The sequence below is a fragment of the Pyrgilauda ruficollis genome, unplaced genomic scaffold (genome assembly GCF_017590135.1).
Source record: "Pyrgilauda ruficollis isolate IOZ18807 unplaced genomic scaffold, ASM1759013v1 scaffold92, whole genome shotgun sequence".
Lineage (NCBI taxonomy): Eukaryota > Metazoa > Chordata > Aves > Passeriformes > Passeridae > Pyrgilauda > Pyrgilauda ruficollis.
In genome coordinates this window covers 65,388-89,488 of record NW_024531266.1, presented here as the reverse complement: position 1 = coordinate 89,488, position 24,101 = coordinate 65,388, and positions in this window count along the sequence as shown.

Genomic DNA, 24,101 nt, shown 5'->3' with positions numbered 1-24,101 from the left:
CTGGTGCTGCTGAGGAAGGACCCCAAACAGAGGAAACCCTGGGCTTCTGCACCCTCACAATCTACCCAAGTGCAAGTCTTGCTCTTCCTGAATCTTTGACTCCTACCCGCCTGTCCATATCCATCCTCCTTGCTGGCAGCTGCCATCTTCATCTCCTTGGTTATCCAAAAGGTCGGTGATTCCCAGCTCCTGCTGTGTCTCAGTGTCCACTCACCCGGCTGGCCTCATCCATCTTCAAGCCCTTTGTTATCCCAAAGGCTGGCAATTCAGGGCCTCTTGTCTTGGGTTCCACCCAGGGTTCAGTCTGCATTTCAGTCTTGATCTCAACCTGCAGCTTGTGGGCCCTGCTACCCAGATCAGATATATTCCTCCACAAGTTTAACAGAATAATAAGATTTTTATAGGCTGAGATTCAAAAGGAAAATTCTCAATGATTTCTAATTAATTCTGTTCACTTCTTTAGTGAGTCACCCTCAGATCTCCTCAAATGCTTTGCACTTGAAAGGCAAGAGGTTCCTGTCTTCCTTTCATTAGCTCAAGTCACTCTAAGGGAACAAAAAGCTGTTGCCATGAGCTTGCAGAGATGTGATCAGACAAACGGACAGATTTCATGTATTCTGTTATTTATGCAGCAGTAATATCACTTGTTGAAATTCCAATTTCAGTTACACTGACAAGTACAAAGAGATTTTGTATAGATAAAAAGGTTTCTTATGATTTATAAGTACAAAAATGAGAAAAATATCTGCCCCAACAGAGAATTAAAAGTAAGTAAAGAATGCTGATAAACATTTAAAGGCAAAAGGAAATTAAAAAAGACACAAAAACATCTCAATCTCAGGGGCTTCAGGTTAAGGTGTGGTGTCCTAATTAAGACATTAGTGGTCATTCAGTCTTCCGACAAGCTTTCAAACAAAACTGAACAGCAACATATAGGTGTATTAACATTTGCACACAATGTGGCAACACAAGAACTATAAAGACTGAAGAGCAATTGAACAAGCCCTGGAAAGAGAATTTCTGTGCCTGGAGAAATGGAGATGTGTAGCATATAACACAAAATTATGAATTCCACTTAGGCAGCAAACATAATCAATACTGTTTTTAAATTTATTTTTTTAATTTAACTCAGATGCTAACAAAAGCTGCCCAGCTCTTCTTTCACAGTGGAAAAATATACCTTTCATCTATAAACACCCTTGTTGCATCCTAATTAGGTAACAATAGAAAGGACATAAAAATTACAATCCCTGCAGGAAGATTAAACTTAGAAGGAAAAAGAAAATTTATCCTAGTTGGATTTCTGTGTTTCTTTTTTCCACTTTTCTGAAAAAAACGCACTGAAAGAACATCTTCCTTCATTATGAAAATGCAGATTTCTTCAGCAATCTTGACTTTGGCAATAAAAAGTCATTCTTCAGATGGGGTTTTCTAGAAAACAGATATTAGCAATAACATCTGCTGCCTGCCTGTTCTAGTCGGAAATTCAGTTTATGTACCCAATTCTGTTCCCAACAGATTTTTTTTTTTTTTAACGACACATTAATCTAAGTGTTTGAGAAAGCTAAATTTCATATGACTCATACCTCTTTTTTTCAAAATAGATTAATCGTCATGTTTATCCACACAGCACATGCCAACCCATCAACAGGAGAAGGGCTTTCCTGGACTCGAATACATAACATTAGACTGCCATCAACCTTTTTGATTTTTCCTTTCAGTAGGAAAACACAAGAATGCCAGACTGGAAGATGCAGGTCTTCTTGCTGACCATTTCTGTAGTCCTCAGCTAGCTCACTCTGTGTTTCTCTCGCATCCAGATAAGGACAGATTATACAAATTATATAATCATGGACTCACAGAATTATTTGGGTTGGAAGGAACCTTCAAGGTCTAGGGATCTTCCACTAGACCAGGTTCCCCAGAGTCCTGTACAGCCTGGCCTTGAACACTTTGAGGGGTGGGGCATTCCCAGCTGCTCTGGGCAACCTATGCCACTGTCTCCCCACCCTCACAGTAAATAATTTCTCCCTAATATCAAATCTGAACATACCCTCTGTCTGTTGGAACCCACTTCTCCTTGTCCTGTCTCTACATGCTCCTGTAAAGAGTCCTTCTCTATCTTTCTTGTAGGCTGTCTTCAAGCACTGGACGGCCACTATCAGGTCACCCTGGCACATTTTCTTCTCCCTGCTGAACAATCCAAATAATCTCAGCCTTTCCTCACAGGAGAGGTTCTCCAGACCACTGATCATCTTGGTGGCCTCCTCTAGACTTGTTCAAATGGGTCCATTCCTTTTCATGCTGGGAGCCCAGCTCTGGATGCAGTGCTCCAGGTGGGTCTCAGCAGAGCAGAGCAGAGGGGCAGAATCCCCTCCCTGCCCTGCTGCCCACGGGGCTCTGGATGCAGCCCAGGACACGTTTGGCTCTCTGGGCTGGCAGTGCCATGGCCGGGGCATGTGCAGCCTCTCACCCACAGCACCCCCAAGCCCTCCTGGGCAGGGCTGCTCTGGGGCTGTTCATGCCCAGCCTGGGCTGCTACCAGGGGTTGTTCCTATCCTGGTGCAGCACCAGCACTTGGACTTGTTAAACCTCATCAGATTCCCAGGGGCCACTTCTTGAGCTTGTCCAGGTCCCTCTGGATGGTATCTCATCCTTCAGGTGTGTCAACAGCACCACTCAGCTTGGTGCCATCTGCTAATTTGCTGAGGGTGCGCTCAATTCCTTCGTTTATTCCATTATTGAAGATATCAAATAACATAGTCGCAATACAGACCCCTGAGAGACATCATTGTCACTGATGTCCATCAGGACCTAGAGCCATTGACCAGTACCCTATGTCCAACTGCTTTCTCATCCATCTAACAGTCCATCCATCAAATCCATGTCTCTCCAATTTAGACAGAAGGATGTTGTGGGGGACACTGTCAAAGACTTTACAGAAGTGCAGATAAATCTGCAGCCCTTCCTTGCCCACTGATGTGGTCACTCCATCATGCAAGGTCACTGGGTTGGTCAAACAGGACTTGGTGAAGGCATGCTGGCTGTCTCAGTTCACCTCCCTATGCTCTAAAATATAGCACAGCTTCTATGAGGATCTCTTATATGACTTTCCCAGGCACAGACACAAGGCTGGAAGGTCAGTCATTCCCAGGGCCACCTTTAAAAGCCTTATAAAGATAGGTCCAATGCTTGGGACTTCACCTGACTGCCATGACTTCTCCCATATCATGGCAAGTGGCTTGGCAACTACACCAGCCAACTCTCTCAAGGTATCAGCTTCCTGGGACTTATTTATATTCAGGATCTTCAGGTCACAATCCTGGTCTTTACTGACTTTGATGTTGTGGTTAAAGCCCAGCTTGAAATTAAACAATACACAGCTACTCATTCAAGCCCACTCTCTCCCCTGCCAACCTGATGGCAAATAGAGAAGAATCAAAGTAAAACTTGTAGGTCAAGATAAGAACAGTTTAATAATTGAAAAGTAAGTAAAAAATACAGTAATAGTGAAAATAATAATTATAATAACAACGAAAAAACAAGTGATACCCAATGTAATTGCTCACCACCCACTGACAGATGCCAGACCCCCTTCCCTGACCCAGGCTTGCCGCTCTTCAGGATAATTGGCCCCAGTCAATACACCACGCATGACATTTTATAGTGTGGAATATCCTTTTGGGCAGTTCAGAGCACCAGTCCCAGCTAGGCTTCCTCCCTGTTTCTTTTGTGTACCTCCTCACTGGCTGAGAAAAAAAGTCCTTGACCTAGCATAAACACAATTAGCAAAAACCCAAAACATCAGTGTGTTATCAACACCATTTTCATTCCAAATCCAAAACACAGCACTGTAATGGCTACTGAGAATAAATTAACTCTCTCCTAGCCAAGACAAGTGGGAAGTACATCCCCATAAGGGTCAGCAGCCCTCTAAAAGACAACTAGCAAAGTTTGGTCTATGCAACAGGTCCTCATCATCTGCAGGCATACAAGGGAAAAAAAAAAAAAAATCAGTCCATGAAGCTTGTTCTTATCTTTGGGAAAAGGGCCTTGAATCTGGGCATTTCTCCAGAAGCCTTTGGAGGTTCTTAAATCCTTTGGGGGGTGGGAAAATAACAGATCATTTGAAAAGAGCAATCCCTGTCCCATTGGGAGAAAAGGGGTTTTAAACTTCTGCTTTTAGGATAATACTCTGAATTTCACATCCTAAATGGAGATGGAAAGTAATACCTGTCTAACTATATCATATGATAAATTCTGAACAGACATGTATGCAGAAATCTGGAACAGATCTTCATTATACTGGACTCTGGATCCAAGTTAAGTGTATAAAAACCACATACTGCAACACATAAGATTCTTTTTTTGGAAATCTATCCCCAGATTTATACATTTAATTGTTTCTAATATGGTTTACTCTGTTTACAAAATAAATTGCCCCACAGAAAGTTCTTCAGCACATTTTAGATGTGGTCAGTCCTGTCTGGACAGACGTGGCCAGCAGCTAAAGCACTTAATTGTCCTTGTCCTTATTAAGCAGAAAGACTCCACATTTAAACACATACACAACATTAAAACATTGCATAACTGTTAGGAAGCTATGACTAGAGCCTGTCATTTGCAAGCTGTTTCTCTTCCCAATAACATGGATCTCTACCTCCCCAGGCAGAAACTCTGCTTTGCAGGTAGAAACCACCTTCTCTCTTAACAGAACTTGCTGCGCTGGCACAGCGTATACATTAGAAAAGAGATGGAAAACAACAGCCTAACACAGTCTGAGCATGGGACACAAATGCCCCAATTCCTGATTACTGAAAGCCATAGGAACCTCAACATAGTATTTATCCCATGTACTAGACTGCGATCCAAACCCCAGGAGAGTCATGAGTGAGACCTGGAGGAGCCTCCTTACAGGATCTGTGGTGCTCAGCATGTACATGTCTACCAGTTCTGCAGAAAATGCTCTTATTTTTAGTAACATGTGGGCATTATTTAGCAAGATATTTTCCTTTCTTAATATGTATGGAAACAGACTGCTGAAGGGGCTTAGGCGACTATATAGAAAGAAATTAAAATTAACACAAGGAACAACAAAATTTGTTGGTTGTCACAGAATGATAGAACGGTTTGAGTTGGAAGGGATTCAAAGATCATTTAGTTCCAATCACCCTGCCATCCTTCCACTAGAAAAGTCTGCTTAAAGATGGTCATGACCCTGATCTTCATTTACCATCTATTATTATCAGCTTTGAGATGTGATGCAAATGTTTCTGTTTAATTCTTGAGTTTGTAGTAGTTATACCTGCCCAAGTGGTACAGTTCATACCTACAGCCCACTCACTGCTTTCACAGACAGAGCTCTGGATGTATGAATTCTCAAGATTTGTTAGATATTAAAACCAGTCACAGGTACCACCTAGAAAATATCTCTTCTTTTTGAGAAGAGATATTTTCTAGATAAGGTTTGAACATTCTTGGTATTGCCACTACTCTTACAGTCCCGTATTTTACCTGTTTTCCTTTTGTGTTACAATTTGGCCTACATTCACATCTTTATCTGCACCATTTTATTATGCTCAGCATTTTCTTTATTTATCCCATACTTCTGAATGCATGCCAGTTAATCAGAACCATGCACTGAACTTTGAGAACTATTCCAGAGGATATTTCCATTTCCTGTATGCATCATTAAAAAACCCAGTCTGCAGACATATGCAAAACACAAAAAAAATCCCCCCAAACAGCCACTACAACCAACCCCCCTCACCCACTCCCAGATCAGCATCAGACACAAACCAGATTGGTTTTAGGCAAGTTTTCACAATACCCCCATACCACAAAACCCAATATAAGATAACACAGGAAAAAAGAACTTAATGTTCACAAAGAACTCTTTTCAACATATTTGTGAAATGGAGAATTTTGCAGCACTGAGAGAAAGAAAATGGACCACTTGAACACATCAGTTGTGAGACACCCAACTGGGAAAGTCTGAAAAATGGAAGAAATAGAGGTACTGATGAATGGTCTGTGCTGTAGCCATACAAACGGGGTGGGATTTGTGTAGACTCTTAAAGACAGCAGGACCACCAGAATTAGGAGTGGTAGAACACAGGAGCACAGGCAGAGTGGACTTGAAATGGTCACTTGTCCTGGGAAATGCAAAACAATACCTGAGACACAAAAAGAAAGGGATTATGTAGGAGAAATAAAAAATTTGCTTTGAAAATTAAAAGCTGTTCAATATTGGAAAGGGCATGAACAGGCAATGTATTTGCAGCAACTTGGATAATAGCTATAGATGTTCATTATCCCTTTGCAAAACCATAGCCCATGGTAAGTGATATTAAATTTTTATGTGTTAGGTGAAATAGCATGAATAAAAACCGAGCTGCATAACAAATATATTTGTCAACACCTTAACTCGAACCTTAGCCACATGACGGTGAACAAGACATCTTTGGGATGTGCCTCAGCTACTTGCTCTCCTCACAAAAGCTTTGAAAATTCTTTACTTTCTGGGAACACAGCAGAGATCAGATAAAATAATATGTGTGAATGGGGAACTGCTATTGAATATTTCTTAAAATAGAAGAAATAAATAATGCTGTTCTCTGAAGTTTCACTTCAGGATGTTTGATACAGGCTACAAAAACAAATTCTAATTACACTGAAACAGTTGATAGAATTCACCCTTCCAGCTCATTGAGGAGGCCAAAGAGATTGGACCAATTCAAGGAATACAGACCACCTACCCCTACTAGCCTCCACTTTGGAGTGTCCCTAAGCCACTGACTGCATAAAGCCAGGGAACACAGTAGGGAAAAGACCAGTCCATGGCTGATATTAAGTTCTCTAATAACTTGCTGCTAATGGAGACCAGGATACTTTGGTCTGATTCAACACAACTGCTCATTAACCCGATCAAAATGAGATGATATAGTAATGAAAACTTCAAAAGGGAACAACACATAAAATTCAGAAATCAAATATAGAGCAAACTATCTGTCTGCTATCACTCCCTCAGCAGAATAGCTTTCTTAAGTATTACTTTCAAGGTTTACTGTCATTTCCCAATCCACAGACTTCAACTGAGAAAACAAAATGAGCACAAGTCTTCCTACAGTCTGAAACTGCCTATTTGCTTTCAGCGTTTTGGATTTAAATCTGTAAAGCAGAAACTGAACCACCACACATGAAAATTAAAATGCTTTATGTTAATTAAATACTATGAAGTAGTCAAAATGGAAAAAATTCAGCAGCCTTTTTTCACTTTGATTAGCTTGAGTTAACATCTTATAAATACTTTGAGCCTCTCCAATTGAGACTGAGCCAAGGTCCAGCATAATTTTGCAATGGCCACAGGTTGGCTGAAAAAGCACATTCCAATCCAGATATTCAAAGATGATATTTTTATTTTTACAGTTTAACTACAGGAAGTGTGCAGTGGGTTCCACATTTTAACCATGTAGAGCTCATCTTGGTTGCAGTAATAAGGAATATATCCCATCTGATTGCCACTCTCTAAAACTATAGTTGGACAAAGTGATGTGTCTCTACTATTAAGTTCTCTACAAAATTCAGTGTAAAAAGATATTGTTTAAGTACTTATGGAAAGGAAGTTGAGCCAAATAGTCTCGAAATTAGTTACTTTTAGTATATGTGATTTTCCTATAGAAACATCTGGGAAGATTCCCTCCAAAATTAAAACTAATAAATATTCAACACTTTATATGCTTTCAAAATAGACAGTGAAGTAACAGCTCTGCAAAGAGCAGAGTTCAGAGATGTCAAGCAATTGGTATTATCTTTTTTCTATTATCCAATCAAGGACTAGAAGAATACTCCACAGTACTGAATATCTTGCTTATTTTAAAGCTGCACATTATGCTGCAAACAAATCATCATCTCCCTTGCTCTCAGCTTCCTGCCTACTCAAAAGACAAAACTAGAGCAACCATATAAACAAATTGTATGTAATATGAAAGAAAAGGGCAGTTACTGAGATGGTTTTGCCTTTGTCATCACCAGCTTTATTAAGATACCCTGGTCTGATGAGAAAAATCAGACATTGAAGTTCTAAACTGCAAAAAGATACTCAGAAATTAACATAATCTACATGTTGCAACACCCAGGTTTTTAAAATTTTCTCTTCATGTCTCATTCATATGTTTAACACTGCTCATTTCAATAAAGAGTAAGATTTTTTTAAATAATTATTTACTTCAAGATGTGTTTAATATTACAAACTTCGGAAAAACTCAACCATTAGGGCCATATACTTCCCATGCTTTGTATGCAGAGTAATAACTGGTACATCCAAAGAAAGATAGCTAAGGGTCTAAGAAGAGAATGTAGAGCAGCTGAGGCTAGATTGGGAAGCCCCAGCAATCTGTGCATAACTGAAATGTAGTTATGAACTTTAATCTTTTCCACATGGAATTAATATTTCATATTTCATTTTAAAAGTATGAAATATGCTTGCTCAGTACATCAATAAGCTCAATTACAAAAGCCATAATAAATACACCAGAAATTGTGTATTCATGATGTGCTGCAAACCTGGTTTAACTGGATCTGAGTAGGCTTCTGCCAAAAAGGCACATTTCTTTGTCAGGAAGAATTTCTTCACTGAAAGGGTTGTTAAGCATTTGAACCTGCTGCCCAGGAAGGTAGTGGAGTTTCCATCCCTGGAAGTGTTCAAGAAATGACTGGATGTGGTGTTTAGTGCTCTGGATTAGTTGACCAGGTGATAAACCTTACCAGGTTTGGTAAAAGGTTGGACTTGATGATCTTGGAGGTTTTCTCTAACGTTAATGATTCTGTGATTCTTTTCCATTGTTCTATATATTTACTTGGGCTGGCACCAGTGCTGAGGTGGCCACCACATCCAGCTGCTAAAAAGGCTTCAGTTTAATTTAATTCTGAAACTGTAGCCCTACAAGGATTTATTAGAAAAACAGATTCAAAGTCCCAATTTCTTTAATCAACAAAAAAGACATAATTTTTCTTTCCAGCGTGTAAATATAGAAATGGTTCCCAGTTCACATAATGCATTTTACTGGAAACAGGCACCTACAGAAAGTGATTCATGTCTGTCCTGGTTTCAGTTAGGATAGACTTAATTTCCTCTCAGTAGCTGTTATAACACTGTGCTTTGGATTTGGAATGAGAATGCTGTTGATAACACACTGATGTTTTGGTTTTTCTCACTCATGCTCCTTGAGATTTTTCCTTGCCTCATGCTCCACCACTGAGGAGGTACACAAAAGAAACTGGAAGAGAGCTTTAAACTATCTAAATTTTGAATTTAGAATAGAATTCCAGAGTTATTCAATCCCATGGTAATGACTTGATATATGAGGTTGACGAACATTGCATATTGTCAGAAAAAAAGTTGTGGTTTTACTGACAATAGGTTAATTGGTGAAATTCACTAAATGCTACCAAGATTGGAATTCCCTTTCAAATTAATTTGCACTATCCAGAATACCTTTCAAAGTCCAGTAGGAAAAGTTCCCTCATTGCCTTTCCTTCTAATTAGGGGGGCAGTCCACTGTATCCACAACTGATCTTGGATACAACTGAGAGTGTAAGAGATACCGGTGTGTGCTGCACCTAGAGCACTCACCACTATTATCAGGTGATTCTTTTCATCAATCCTTCCCCACTGTGCTAATATATCTAATAAGAGCCATTGATTAGTTCCTAATGCTGATAGGGAAGATCTAAATGGATGCTCCAACTGGTATAAATCACTTGTTAGTGAATTTATTTAGTTTGCTAGGAGTTCAGCATTCATCTTATTAATACTCCTAATCCTTCCCCAGGGTGCCTGTCACATCTCTCCTTGATCATTTTTGAAAGGTGAGGGTCAAACCATGCAACCATGCTGGCCATCCTGTGCAAGATGTGCTCAGGAGTGGTGAGTAGGCAGGTTTAATTGCACAGATATTAACCTGCGCTGATAATTCCACTCATTTGAGAAACCAGAAAGGACCAAATAGCACTTGTTGCTGGCCTGTATTGTTGATGGCATAGGGTCCAATTTTAGAAATTAGTGGAAATAAAAGTTTCAATACTCTTACAGGGGGGTCTTAGACGTGGTGGAAGGCATTGTGTAGATGATGTTAGTCTCCATTGTGTCGATATACATTGTGTCAATATACATTTATCCCAGTTGTGCATATATCTTCACGTGTGTACTACTTCCTACAGCAAGTTTTTGGGATATCTTCCCTCTAGTTGTTATCCTCGTTTCTCTGAACTGAGGGTCCTCTCAGAACCATGTGAATTGGACCCCGGATAGTGCTGCTAGACTGTCTCTGAATTACAGCTCTTGGAATGCCTAATGCTGAGACTTGATTACACAGCTCTCTCCACCTCCAAGTCTTGGATGGATGATCAGGGAGTTCGCGTTCCATGGAATTTTTTGTCTGACCTTATGACTTGTATTTTCAGTGTCACTAGATGCATTATCCCTTCCCATCTTTTGGCCAAAATTTATGATAGCATGCTTTATTGTTGCCATTATAGGGATTCCTCTGCATAGGAGGGCTTCTCCCTGATCTACAACAATCTCTATTACAACTAACAGAGAGTGCTGAAGTCAGTGTCTGTCTCAATTTCATTTTGTTTTGCAATGAGATAACATTTAAGGATGGCAGGGGCTCCCTTAATTAATGGGTTTAGTAAGTCATAGTTCACAGGCTGAAATAGGAACACTAATAGAGTTATGCTTGCGCATGGCCTGGATACATGTAATAGCTGTGGAGCATTGTAATGGCTGTGGAGAGCCAATTCAAGGATCTAATGGTTATTAACAGAGGCTCTTCTCTTTTCAACCCATCCATTCAGCCCAATATAGTGCTTTTTATGTTATGAAGTAGGGAGCATCTGGGGATTTCGGTTCAGAATTTAGACACCATTACGCCAAAATCCATTGGATTCTTCACTGTTTTGTAAAATTCTATTTCCTGTGGTTAGACATACTTGCCATAACTATTCCTTTTCATTTTTACCTGGCTTACAGCCACAGTGTTCTTACCACCTGAATAAAATCGATGGGATAATTTTCCAGGTGTGATTTCCTGTTCCGCCCAGTGGTCCAGTTGGTGCTTCTGTTTTATAATTGATCTGGCTTCATATTGAGGGAAATTTGGAAGATGTATTCCATGCTATACCATCTGGGTTCTTGGAACCATCACCATCATCATTGTCATCATCATATGAAGCTCTAGTCCTCATGACCCATATGGCAATTAGAGAGCATGTGCCATAAAAAGTGACAGCAGGCCTTAGAAAGTGTGAGGCACTTACGGTGACAAAGCTTAAATGCCACTGGATAAGTGGCAGAGTACAACTGATAAGCACAGATATATGTCTAATTGATTACTCCTTACAAACCTATGATAGCCACTACTGACAAAGTGAGAAATATATAGTATATTTTCAAGTGTTTGCTACCATTTTTAACTTTTAGGGAAAGAATTCCATTTCAGCCTTAGTAAACACGCTTGTAAATATGTTCTTAATTCTTTGTTACCTGCAAAGTTTAGCTGGAAACTATATATCCTCTTAATTTTTTTCAGACAATGGTCTATCCAGATTGCTTCATGGAAGTGCATCTCACCATTGAAAATATGTAGGAAACAAAGATGTTACCAAAACTGCACTGAAGTCAGATACTTAAAGAAGGCAAAGCAAACTCATAATACTGCAGTATTTTTATTCAGGTGTATTGAATCCTTGGGAATGCTGCAATACTCAGCTGGTGCCAAGGCAGGGAGAGAAAATTTTAGTCAATAGTACAGACTCCAGGGGAGAAGTACTGGCATCTATTGCACAGGCAACCTCTTCACACTGCTGCAGAGAGGCTTGTGTCAGGGAAGTCAGCAACTGCCAAACTCGCACGGCTCTGACACGGTACAGTCAGGATATGACCAAAAGGAACCATATTCTGACCCTGCCACAGCAGGCATATTCCAGTCCATACAGTTCTTTGAAGTCATGCATGCTCTCCTGAGATATTACTATAGTGTCATTTTCAATTCAAAGTGCCCAGAGGAATGAGGGCCGTGTTGTAACTTGTCAGAGCACTGCTTCCATAACAGGAAGACAGTATGTGCTGAATGCCCAGGGGTATAACACAGGAGCACATGAGCATCCAAAGATTCAGCAACAGTGGTTAGAGGGCAATTTCCATACTGACTACAGCTTTGGTGCATGCTAACCCTTTAGGTGTGCCTAGACCAGCTGGCACAGGTTAGTGGACAGACAGGACAGCCACGGAGTGGTTGGCACAGTCAGAGTTGTAATGGGCTGCTTTCTACTGACCAAGAAATGGGGACCATGAGTAGTCCAGCGCTCATTTTTGCTCCTTGACATTTTTGTTTTACAATATATAGTAAATATCCATGCCCAAGCATCAAATCTAGAGGAAAATTCTCTTTACCTGGTAAAGAAGTTATTATTTCTGTAGTTACTATTTACTGCCAAGGAGACATGCTGCTTCTGTAAAAAGGCCAGTGTCCCAGTTACTCTCTTGACAAACTGCAACTCCAAGGCTGGGAAACAGCTGTAACTGTGTGCAAGGTCCACTATCTCAGCCTTTTGAAAACTTTGACTCGCACACTGGCAATTGCTCAAAATTACACCCCTCGCTACATATCAGAAAACTAATAATACTGCTTGTAATCTCTAAAGATCAAAGTTACAGTGGAGTGTTGGTAAAAGTTATGCAGTGTTGGTAACATGCCAACATGTGCACCTTAAACAGATTTATCCGTAGGACAGTTTCATCATTTATGAAACTATTGTACTGAAATTCACTTACCTCAGGTCACCTTGGTTGGATCACCTGCATATCTATCAGCTTTTACTCTTTTTTAACGCATTTCTTTTATTATATGTCCATATTACGTGAATTAGCCCATGCTATATGACTCACCTAAAAGAAAACAAGTCCCTTTTGCATTTTTTTTCTGTATGGACAATCCTAATTCATTTTTCTTCTATGAATAATTTATCTGTAATATTGTAGAAGATAAATATAAGATGAATTTACTACAAAACCAAAAATATTTTTTTAAAGTCCATCTTTGAAAAGAAAGATATTCTAGCAATGATTTTTGCTCCTCCAGTGTTACCTTACTAGTATTTATGAATAAGATGACAAAAGCAAAGTTTTAATTGTTTTCCTCATTGTCAAGCTGCAAAGTTAAATTCAAATATCTGTTTAGCAGAAAGGCCACAAGATATACTCTGTTGCTAGGATAACTGACTGAATAACTTGAATTTTTGTTCTTTCAAAATTTTTTCAGCATTTGGTGTTCCAATCCTATCATTTTTATGAAAAATATATTATGGCAACCATTAGAATAATATCTTAATTTATTAAACCATATTAAATACGTTATTACACATTATAAGTTATTACTTTAGGAAGCTAAAGCGAGGCACATCTGAAAAAAATAACATCATTCTCCTCCAAAATTCAAGGAGGAGTGGAGATTTGCAATCATTTGGGTAGTACAAAACAAGTTTAGGGCTCCTAAAAGGGAAGTAATTGGAAAACTGTGATATTGCACAGACTTCTTCAGAAGGCCCTCTTATACAGAAACAAGGAATTTTTCTTTTAAAAACCTGTTAAGCCTGTTCTTGCCTCCTTATCCTGCTAATCACCTGCCTCTCCAGCTATGGAAAGAAATGACAAAGACAAATTCATTCCCAGCTGAAACCTTGATGGGATGAAGACTTGGAGAATAAAACTCAGTTATAGGAGTATAGACAGCTAACACATGTTGACTGGGTCTTCCTTTTCAGATTTGGGTTGTTTTAGGGGTTTTTTGGACTGGGGGGGGTTTGTTAGGTTTGGGGTTCTTGGGATTGTGGGGTGCGGTTTTTTATTTTTGTTTGTTTGGGCTTTTTTGTGTGTTGGCTTGGGGGTTTTGTTCTTTTTTTTTTTTTTATGGTTGGCTTTTTTCAATCCAGTGAAAGGCACATTATTGTAAGAAGTAGATTTGAATTTCACAAAAACTCTTGAGGAAGACTTATTTTTTTCAATTTAAAGTGCTAACAATCAATGAAAGAAAAGAAGTGCTATATTATGGAATTGTGCCCAATATCAAGGTATAAAAGGCACTCCTATAAGGTTCATTCACCTAGGGACTGAAATTCTAGAGAACTGAGGTTGTGTATTTGCGCACAATTTATTCACAGGCCTATTGTTCAGTGAGAATGAATAATAAGAACTGCAATCACTGCCTTTTTATGGGATACATCAGAAAAGACAGTTCAATATTAAGAGGTGGATTAGAACAAAAACTGAATTCTTGACTGTTCTGAACTCCCCAGTAAGTCATAGCATAGGGAGACCCAAGACTTATGATGATGCACAAAATTACCAAAAACCCTTCTGTCTGTCAGTGAGCATCTTTGGGTCCATGGAGAAAATACCTAATTGTCTCCTCCACGCAAATACCACACTGCACTTATCAGCCTTCACTCTTTAGCCACTGAAATGAGAAAAGAAGTCGTGAGTGGTCCCCAACAGTCCCACACCAGTGCAGGCTCCACAGCCATTACTAGTACAAACTAGCATATTTACAGCGCTGGAATGTTTCTGTAAATACAAGCACTGGGGAAATTCCTTGGCATACGAGGCAGGCAAGTAACAGCTCTGATCATGGATATGTGCTGTGCCCTCCTTAGTTGCACTGGTTCATCTATCAGCCTTTATTGCACCCAGAATTCCACTTTTTGATTTCTCTCTGTGTGTAAAGGCTTTTAGCACAGGGCTACAACTGCATATCACAGAGTTTCATTCTGTAAGCATGGCACAAGGTCCTTCAGTTCTAGTTAAATGCTGAACCAAGGAATGACTCAGAAATTTTCCCATGAATGCCTGTAAAACAATCCTGGAATAAGCTCCTTTAGAGCTTACAAATATTTATAGCATCTCTCACACTCCTTTTATCTGAAGCAAACTGATTTGTCCCACCAGTTCTTTGGCCACGGATGTGATCAATAGAATACAGTTTATTTTGATGCACAAGACATGTAAATAATAGCAAAGCATGACCATGTAAATAATAGCAAAGCATGACCATCACACTACCATTTCATGGGATGTGAAAGGGTTAGAAAGATGTCCCCAAAATCTGATACATGAGGGAGAACCACTGCCCTGCACAGACACCACTGCCATCCCAAGGTGCTGCCAAACATTCTCCAGCAGCCTATGAAAAGGAATCTGACAGTGGCTGGCCAGAGTGAATCCACAGTGATTGTGCAGGCAAATGGTACCATGTGTCAACACAACCCGGATGAACCAAAGGTTCATTCCAGACCACTACATTATTTATTACCACTAATGGTAAAAGACTCCCTGTTATTGCTCTGTTCTTTCTTCTCTACATTATACTTTCTTCTCATGCTGTCTTTCCCTCCTTCCTAACATTTACTTCTGCATCTTATAAATATAGAAAATTGTACAAAAATGTCCTTATATATACAATCTCATATAGATAACATATTATAAATAATGTTTTCCTCCTGTTTTTGTCAGAAAAAACATTTACTTCTTTCTAGTGGTAACTGTCACTTAAGTTCAGCATGGCTGTATCTGAATACTAAGTTCTCTATGCTTTGCATGAAACACTGACAACCAGAGAAGTCAATTAGCTCTAAACCTCCTTGCTAACAGCATGACAAAATGTAGGAAAAATTACTTTTATTTCTGTATAGACACTAGAATCAAAATGACATTTTATGGTTTTATAATCAGAATTCCCTATATTACAAGATAAAATGCAAGTACATTCGTAATTTATTAATATATATTAAAATGAATTGAACATTGATGAGTTGGAAAAACAGAGCAAAGGTTTGTTTGCTTCATCTAAGCGATACATTAAATAAACTAAAGCAGACAAAACAAATAGTCTGGCAAAATGCAAACACTGGGTCTAGAATTCACTGCAACTGCAAATACAGAGAATCTTTGTTAACAGTGAATCACTAATAAAAATAACATTCAGTTAATGATAAAAAGAAGATCAGTTTAGGGATAAGACATTAAATGTTGTGCAAAACAATCAGCAATTATGAGGTTCCCACCTGTCTCTAGAAGCAACTGAGGCAGCATTACACTTCTGGGAAAAAAAGGACAAAAAATTAAATAGTCAATAAAATTATCTGGAAGCTTAACAAAGACATATGAATACAGACAGAATTAAGTAAATTACGAAATCAAATTCCTGAGGACAGAGTATAATGAGAGATGTAATGTGAGTCTTTCCATTATCAGCTTCTGAAACTAGAAGATTATTTAAAATTCTGCCCAGTCATTCAGAAGACTATTTTTCCCAGAAAAATTACAAAATAAATCTAGAAATTGAGTCCAGAGGTTGTTTCTCCATTTACGGACAAAAGTAACTCTTGCTAGAAACAAGGACAGTACGAAGTTTTTCTGTAAAACAGCTTTACAAAAACATCCCAAAACTGCCAGTTGCAGTAGGGGGTAAGGGGAAAATGAGAAAATTAATAAAACAATATGGGAACAGGAATCAGTGATTTTTTACTGAGGAGAGCTGGTGTCCCATAGTACCTATAGTATGCCAGCTACCAGTCACAGGGGAATCAGATTGGGTGTGTCATCTGCAATATGGTAAATTGCTTTTGAAGGGGCTCCCCAAAAACTATTTATAGACTGTCAGACTATTTTAGACTGACAGACTCTGAAGGACTCAATGCTGATGAAGTTCAAAGCTACCTCAAATCCTTTAGCTGGTCAGACTTGATGTATGATGATCAGCCAGTAAACAAGTTCAAAGTGTTATTCCTAAGAGGTTAAAAAGAATTATAAGACTTCATGGTGGGAAAAACCCAGTAACTTGGCAGTTCTCTAAAGAAATGGTTTCCAGATCCTGCTCAAGCCTTCAGCACTCAGAAAAGTCCCGGTTGCTGTGCATTTTATGATCTTTTGTCATTTGGCACTCACACATTTGTCCTTCTAGAAGAAATATCCCTAGCTAGTGGGTGACATCCTTGCCCACAGCAGGAGGGTTGGAACTATGAAGTCGCTTCCAACCCAAGTCATTCTGTGATTCTGTGAAGTATCAGTCACAGAAATTTCCTCATAGAATGTCTCTAACTGCCAAAGCCCTCCCCCCACCGAGTACTTCTGGCTGCCTGAGCCTGCTTTTCCCTTCTACACCAAGCTTCATGTTGTGAATGAAGGAAACTTGCAAAGTGAATTGAAATCTGATTTCACAATGCTAAGCACTCCATAGTATCTTACCAATCTATTTTAAGGGACCTAATTTAAGGGAAGCCCCAGCACTGGAGTAATTTATACTCTGTGCAAAGTTTCCCAAGTGGCAGATGAACTCCAGCAGAATTAAAAAGAAAGCAGCACTGCCAAGCTCACCACTAGTCTTTGTTCCTAAGTGGCACATCTACACATCATTTGTCTGTCTTCAGGGATAATGATTCCACCACATCCCTGGGCAGCCTGTTCCAGGGCTTGACAACCTCTTCTGTGGAGAAATTTTTTTCTAAAATCCCATCTAAACTTTCCCTGTAACAACCACTCCCTCTCTTTCTCTACTTGTTAACTAGGAAAAGAGACTCGCGCCTCACCTCATTACAGGTGTCTGTCAGGAGCTGTAGAGGGCAGTAAGGGCTCCCCTGAGCCTCCTTTTCCCCAGTCTAAACAACCTCAGCTCCTGCAGCTGCTCCTTACAGGACTTGTGATCCAGACCCTTCACCAACTCCATTGCCCGTCTCTGGGCACACTTCAGCACCTCAGTCTTTCCTGTAGTGAGAGGATCCAGAACTAGACAGAGAACTCAAGCTGATGCCTCAACAGTGCCAAGTACCGAGGGACAAGCACTGGTCCTTCTGTCACACTATGGCTGATCCAAGCCAGAATTCCATCGGTGTTTGTGGCCACTGGGCACACACTGACTCACATTCAGCTGCTGCTGACCAGCATCCCTTGGTCATTTTCCACTGGTCAGTTTTCTAACCCCTCTCCCCCAGCTTGGAGTACTGTCTGTTGATTGTAGTCTTCCATTTCATTCAGCATGGATGCACATACCCATGTAGAGTTAATCAGGACTGATATAGCCTCCCTGATCTACAACTATAGTAACTTTATGAGGAAATATATTTTATCAGTGAGAATGGTCTGAGTCCTCATCACTGGTCTTATCACTTTTTTTTCTATTTTGTTTTATTTTTGATATGTTGCACCCTTAGAGCCTGTTCAGTGAGGCCACTGATCTGGCCAGTAGATCATAGCTAGTCTCTTCAGATGGAGTGTGTGCAATGCTGCTGTGAACAAGTCCAAGTGGCAGTGTTCCCTGTAGAGCACTGCCCTCTAGTTTGATTTCACGTCAAGTGCCATTTGCACTCAACATTTACACTTTTTGCTTTGCCAAGACAGATTAGTTATATAGTATGTCCTGATGATGCTGTTGTGAAAAACAAAATTGAATGCCTACTGCTGGCACATTATACAGATATACTGTGACCTTGAAGAATTTTCTAACCAGCAGCTCAATTTTCTTCCACATTTTTGAGCAGCAAATATTTAAGAGTTTTATTAAAAGCATATCAGTTTCACCAGGATATGGAAAGGCACAGTTTGAATAACATGATGGCAAAAACACATAACCAGAAGATAAAGGTACAAAGCAAGGAGCTCTTGGTACATGCATGACTTGGTATTATATTCATGCAATTGCTAAGGGGTTGTAATACCATTAACATTAGCGCTAATGACAGGAAAAAAATATTCCCAACTGAAACAGGTCAGAAGCATTTGAAGTAACTTTTGGCACGTAATAGTGACAGAATATTTTGTTGAAATCTATGACACATTAGAGTGGAGAGAAGGATTAACACATCAGTATGAATATTCTTCCAAAGTCACTAAATTTTAAAACATGGTCATACCTCAGTGTTGTGGAAATTTGTTTTTTCTGACTAATTCCCTATGGATGACACAACCATGAGGGCACCAGCAGGCCTTATAAACCAATCCAGCATTAACTTAAAATCTCCTTCACCCCTGATTGTAGCTTGGGATCCTATTTGACACAGCCTAGAGCCACATATTCATGCTCCTTCCTGACTGGGGACCTTGCTGAATGCAATCCCTACCCACAGGAAAATGTCCTGGCCAAGCCTCAGCTCTGCCCTGGATCCAGGAAAGTGCCTGATGTCCATGACTGGGGCTATCCAGCTCCCTGGCTGGCTGCTGGGATGGGGCCTGCCTACCAAGCTGCTGCACTGCCATCCTGGGGATCCTTTGCATCCCTGTGGAGCTGCCAACCTGTGCAGTGTCACAACAATTCAAGTGCAAAAACCTTTTGGAGGAAACTAGGAGTACCAGTATTTCACAATAAACAAACAAAATATATTACTATAGAATTACCTATGCATAGATTTGCATGTTATAAATGTATATGCCATAATTTAATTAGTTTTTACTAACCTCTTTCTTGTAAAAAACAAATAAATAGCACACACTTTTATGTGATTCTATTCCAACAGTGCATATTACTAATAATAATTCCCAGTAAAAAATATGATTAGTACATAATATTGCATTTTCCCCACAAAATCCTTGAGGCATTATTGCAACTTTAACTACATATTTACATCTATTTCATACATACTAACATCTTTTCACTTTCTATATTTTACTGATGAAATTTAAATGACAGCTCCTATCACTTAATACCTAGATAACTAACTTGATTTCATTCTTTTATTCTAAGCAGTTACTATTGCATTGCAAAAATCTTGAATTTATATAAAACAACATGCAATGTCAATCAAGTTTTCATCTACACAAAGCAAAATGTACTTCCCTTCACAAGCTATCTTCTCAGAAATTTTTTTAATATTGCCAGAGACAACGGAATCAATGGCATAGATCCGAGTACAACAGGGAGCATTTGTTTCAGTATTATGAAAATTCAGGCCCCTGTGCAAACCTGCAATAAAATTAAGCATGGGAAGTTTAAGCAATACTTTAGAGTTGCTTTTCATGCCTTTCAATTCCTTTGGTTTCTCTTGATTTTTCTATATGTGAATATAGTCTCCCTCTGGATCTTCAGTCTTGCATGAAAAAAAACCCATAAAATTTCAGTTCTGAACACATACATCTACTTTCTTCTCCTGCTTCACCAACTGATATTGAAAGCATCCCACTGAGAAATAGTTACATGTCAATACACCAAAAATCTCAGTACAAGCAGATCCAGACATGGGAGTATAGAAGCATGCGATAGCGATCTTAAGATTCGATCCTTTGTTCTAAGCAGTCCAAAAGGAAGTAAACATTTTGTATTGCTTTCTAATAAGAAAATGAAGCACAGATTGAAGGTGTCAAAATAATTCAACTTTTTTTCATAAAATCATTTTACCAATCTAAATGAAATTACCATTCCCTTTCTAAATTATTTGAGGAATAGAAGTATGTCACATGTCATACTAACATTGAATTGTGTATCTCTTCACAGTACTTCCTGCGATACCACAACTCTGCAAGCCGAAGTTCTTCAGAGCAGGTTAACTGGAACATATCTAATACATTCACTGTTACAAAGCTGAAATATTTCTAGATTCTAGCAACATGAGCATTACGCCCACTGAAATTGTACTTGGACAAAATGACAACTCCTGTTGTCTTACAGAAATTTACTGAAGATGATAGGAAATGAGATGCAAAAAAACAGTTTAAAAGAGGCTGGTTTCCAGTGCTGGATCTTTATCCTAAGATCCAGCATTAGAAATTAAGTCTCAATGCTGATGCATTGGGAGCAGCTAGTACTCTAACTTTTAGACATTCATCTCCTAGAGACCGTTAAGGAACAAATATCATTTGATCTGGCTACATCTCCATTCTCATAGACTATGTTTCTACTTTCCTAGGAATAAAATCTGCTTGCTTCAAGTAACTGCAAAACTGCAACTGATTTGCAGCGAAAACATAAAGTAAACTTGATTACTGTAAGGCTCAGTTCTAAAAGATAGAGATAATACTACCCAATTTGGTCAAGAAGAGAAACAGGAACATTAACCCTCAGTAGACTGCCTGGCAATTTCGCAGCCATTCGGTGACAGGACAGTGATTAAGATGTTTTAGTTCCCTTTCTAAATCTATTTGAATAAGCGGTTTCTGTTTTCACCTACTGCTTTGAGAAAGTTACCTGCTTCTGCTGCTGGGTTTCCAGCATGGGCACAAAATGGAACAATGGAAGCAATACCTTAGCTGTAATAGAGAAGCATAAGAAAGCTCTCCCACACAGCTTTCCACTGAATTTCATTATGAAAAAACTCAAAGGAATTCATACAAAACCCCAGAAATTGTGAATTCCTTGTTTTACCAATTTAAATATATTCTTGTCTTTTTTTTTTTTTTTTTTTGATTCATCATAACAATTATGTCCTAAAAATAGTAATAAGGAGGTGGAGAAAAGAAGCTGGCTGTAAAAGTGGAACCTCTACAGTAAACAGGAAACTAAATATATCAGTCATGGCAAGAAGCATCCTAAGGGGAAAAAAGCCACTAATCTTTCTTTTAAAGTTCCCTTGTCCACAAATACCTAAAAAAAATTGAAGAGAAAAAGAAGAATGTTTTAGCAAAAAATTTTTGCGATACTTCTTATATTTTTTTATAGCAGAAACCCATCTGAGATTTTTCTTCATCTAGGCTCAGGTTTTCTAAGATCTTTGTTTAAAAGTTACACAGAGAACCACTTTACACTCATATCCATTGCTATATGTAGCTTCCATGCTGAAATTGTCAAATTCAAACTGATACTTAAGATCTTTCCTCAAATATTTTTCATGTCAAATTCACAGCTATTCAGATTGAATCATCTGTTCTACTTCTCCTAAAATAGACAGCGTCTTTTATTGGCCATGAAGACATTTAAATCCTTCTGGAATATCCATGTCACTTATGACATCTGCAAGAATGACCATGACGATACTCAGACTTTATACAAATCAGTTACTTGAAAAAATCAAAGGAACGAACAATGATACAAAAAGAGAAAGTGATAAAATTTCCTCCTTTAAATACAGAAAAATTCTGATTTCGAAATATGTTGTCTGGACTGAGAATGTCCTACATTCAACCTCTGTCCCAAGCTCATTTTGTTGTTTCGTTTAAAATATCATTCATGTTGTGTGTTCTGATGCTGCTAACATTCATTATTGAAACTAAATGTTTTCTATTGAAAAGCACGCTTCCTGTCCCTACAGGCTTTCTTCTTAGTAAGGAAAAGAACCTTAATGAGGCTTCCTTGTAAGCTAATGCCACTAATAAATGCATGAACCGGGAACAAGAAAGAAATGAGGAGAGACTGCTGATTGTTTTCAAGGTCTTCATTTCAAAACAACATGTTCCCTTTAGTCCTTAAATGCTGTGGTCTCATGAAAAGCCACAAACTTGAGAAACATGAAGGCTTCACAAAATCTCAAACAGGTAACACCTATTTTGGTCCTATTTCTGCAGGCCAGGTAGTAAGAGAACCACAATGTTATTTCAGGTTACAGGCGTAAGATCCAGTGGAAACTTGGAAAAATATCCCTAATATGTGAAAGTGAGACCCTGACACAGACCAATCCTTGTTCTGAGACTCAGAAAATGGAAACTGAAAAAAATATTTAACTGTTGCTTGTGATAAAGGCGAGAAGGAAGCAAACAGCATCCAGCTGCCTCCCACACAGATGAAAAAGAAAGATACATTCTGCAGACTGATATGTTCTGCAGAAGAGAACACCACAAGAAGAAAAAAACTCTTCTCCTAAACAAACCACGTACTTACCTGTGGGTAACAAACTTGAACAGTCCATCTGCATCAACATGTGTTTGCAAATGGAAGTGAAACAGGATACTACATATTCTAGTGAGACATTTCCCATCTCACCATGAGACATCAAAAAGTAAAAAACAGTATCAAGCAAGGACAGGCCAAACAAGCTATTATATGATGCCGAAGTTTTAACCCCACAGAAGATGCAACTGCTTCTGTATATATTTTTTGGATTGTACGTTACTGAAATGACTTACAAAGTTCCCTTTACAATCTCATCCTTTCTGAAATTCTGTGAGTACTAACAGAAAAATAGGACCTTCCCTTCATATTTCTTTCTGTATTCTTTACCATAACATACTTCTCAGCACTATCAGAGAGCACATAAAGTGCTAATGTTTCAAGGGGAAAATGGATTAAATTCGTAGGCCAGAGTTATATAAATATGGAGGACAGGAAAATATCGACTAAAAAGTGTTGGGATTAATCTCGCACCTTGGCAACTTTAATGTATTTTTATGAAAATTAAGCTATCTGGCAGGATAAAAGTGCTCTCTTTCAGAGGAAGTATATGCAAGATCTTGTACATCTCATTCAGCATGTCACAAATGGGAACAATCCAAGGTATGCAAAAAAGAATCCAAGGACTTAGCATGAAACTTGGAAGAGCTAAAACAGTATAAGATAAAATATACACATGATCAGTGAATTTGAGGGATGAGGAGCAGCTGGAGATTTGAACCTGAAATAGATATTCTGTAAAGTAATTCTGCTCCTACAAGAGCTGTTGTTCCTGATGCTCTAATATTCAGACAATATTAAGTAAAGAATAAGTGATAAAGCTAATTCTTTAGTGTGCCATATAGCAGTAACTAAATAATGGCACTAGCTAAAACCAGAGAGACACAAGCAGCAGCTCAGTTGCCTTGTTGAGGTCGCTCTTTCTTTTTAAATCCACAGTTTTTCCAAAATGGATCATACGAAAGATAGACATAAGGGGAGATTAAACCAGATGCCAGAAATGTAAATCTGATGTATCTTCATCTTTGACATCAAAGGAATTCACACTGCTTTCATAGCTGAGTGCTTGGAAGTTTTAAAATCTGTGGCTCTTTATCCATGTGATGGAAAGATTAATTATTGACTTAGTTGCCTCATTTCTACTGATCTGGGAAAGTCACCTAAAATAAGAAGGGCAGGGTTACGGACAAGATATAAAGAAATAGAAATAAATTTCTGAATCCTGGCTGCTGGAAT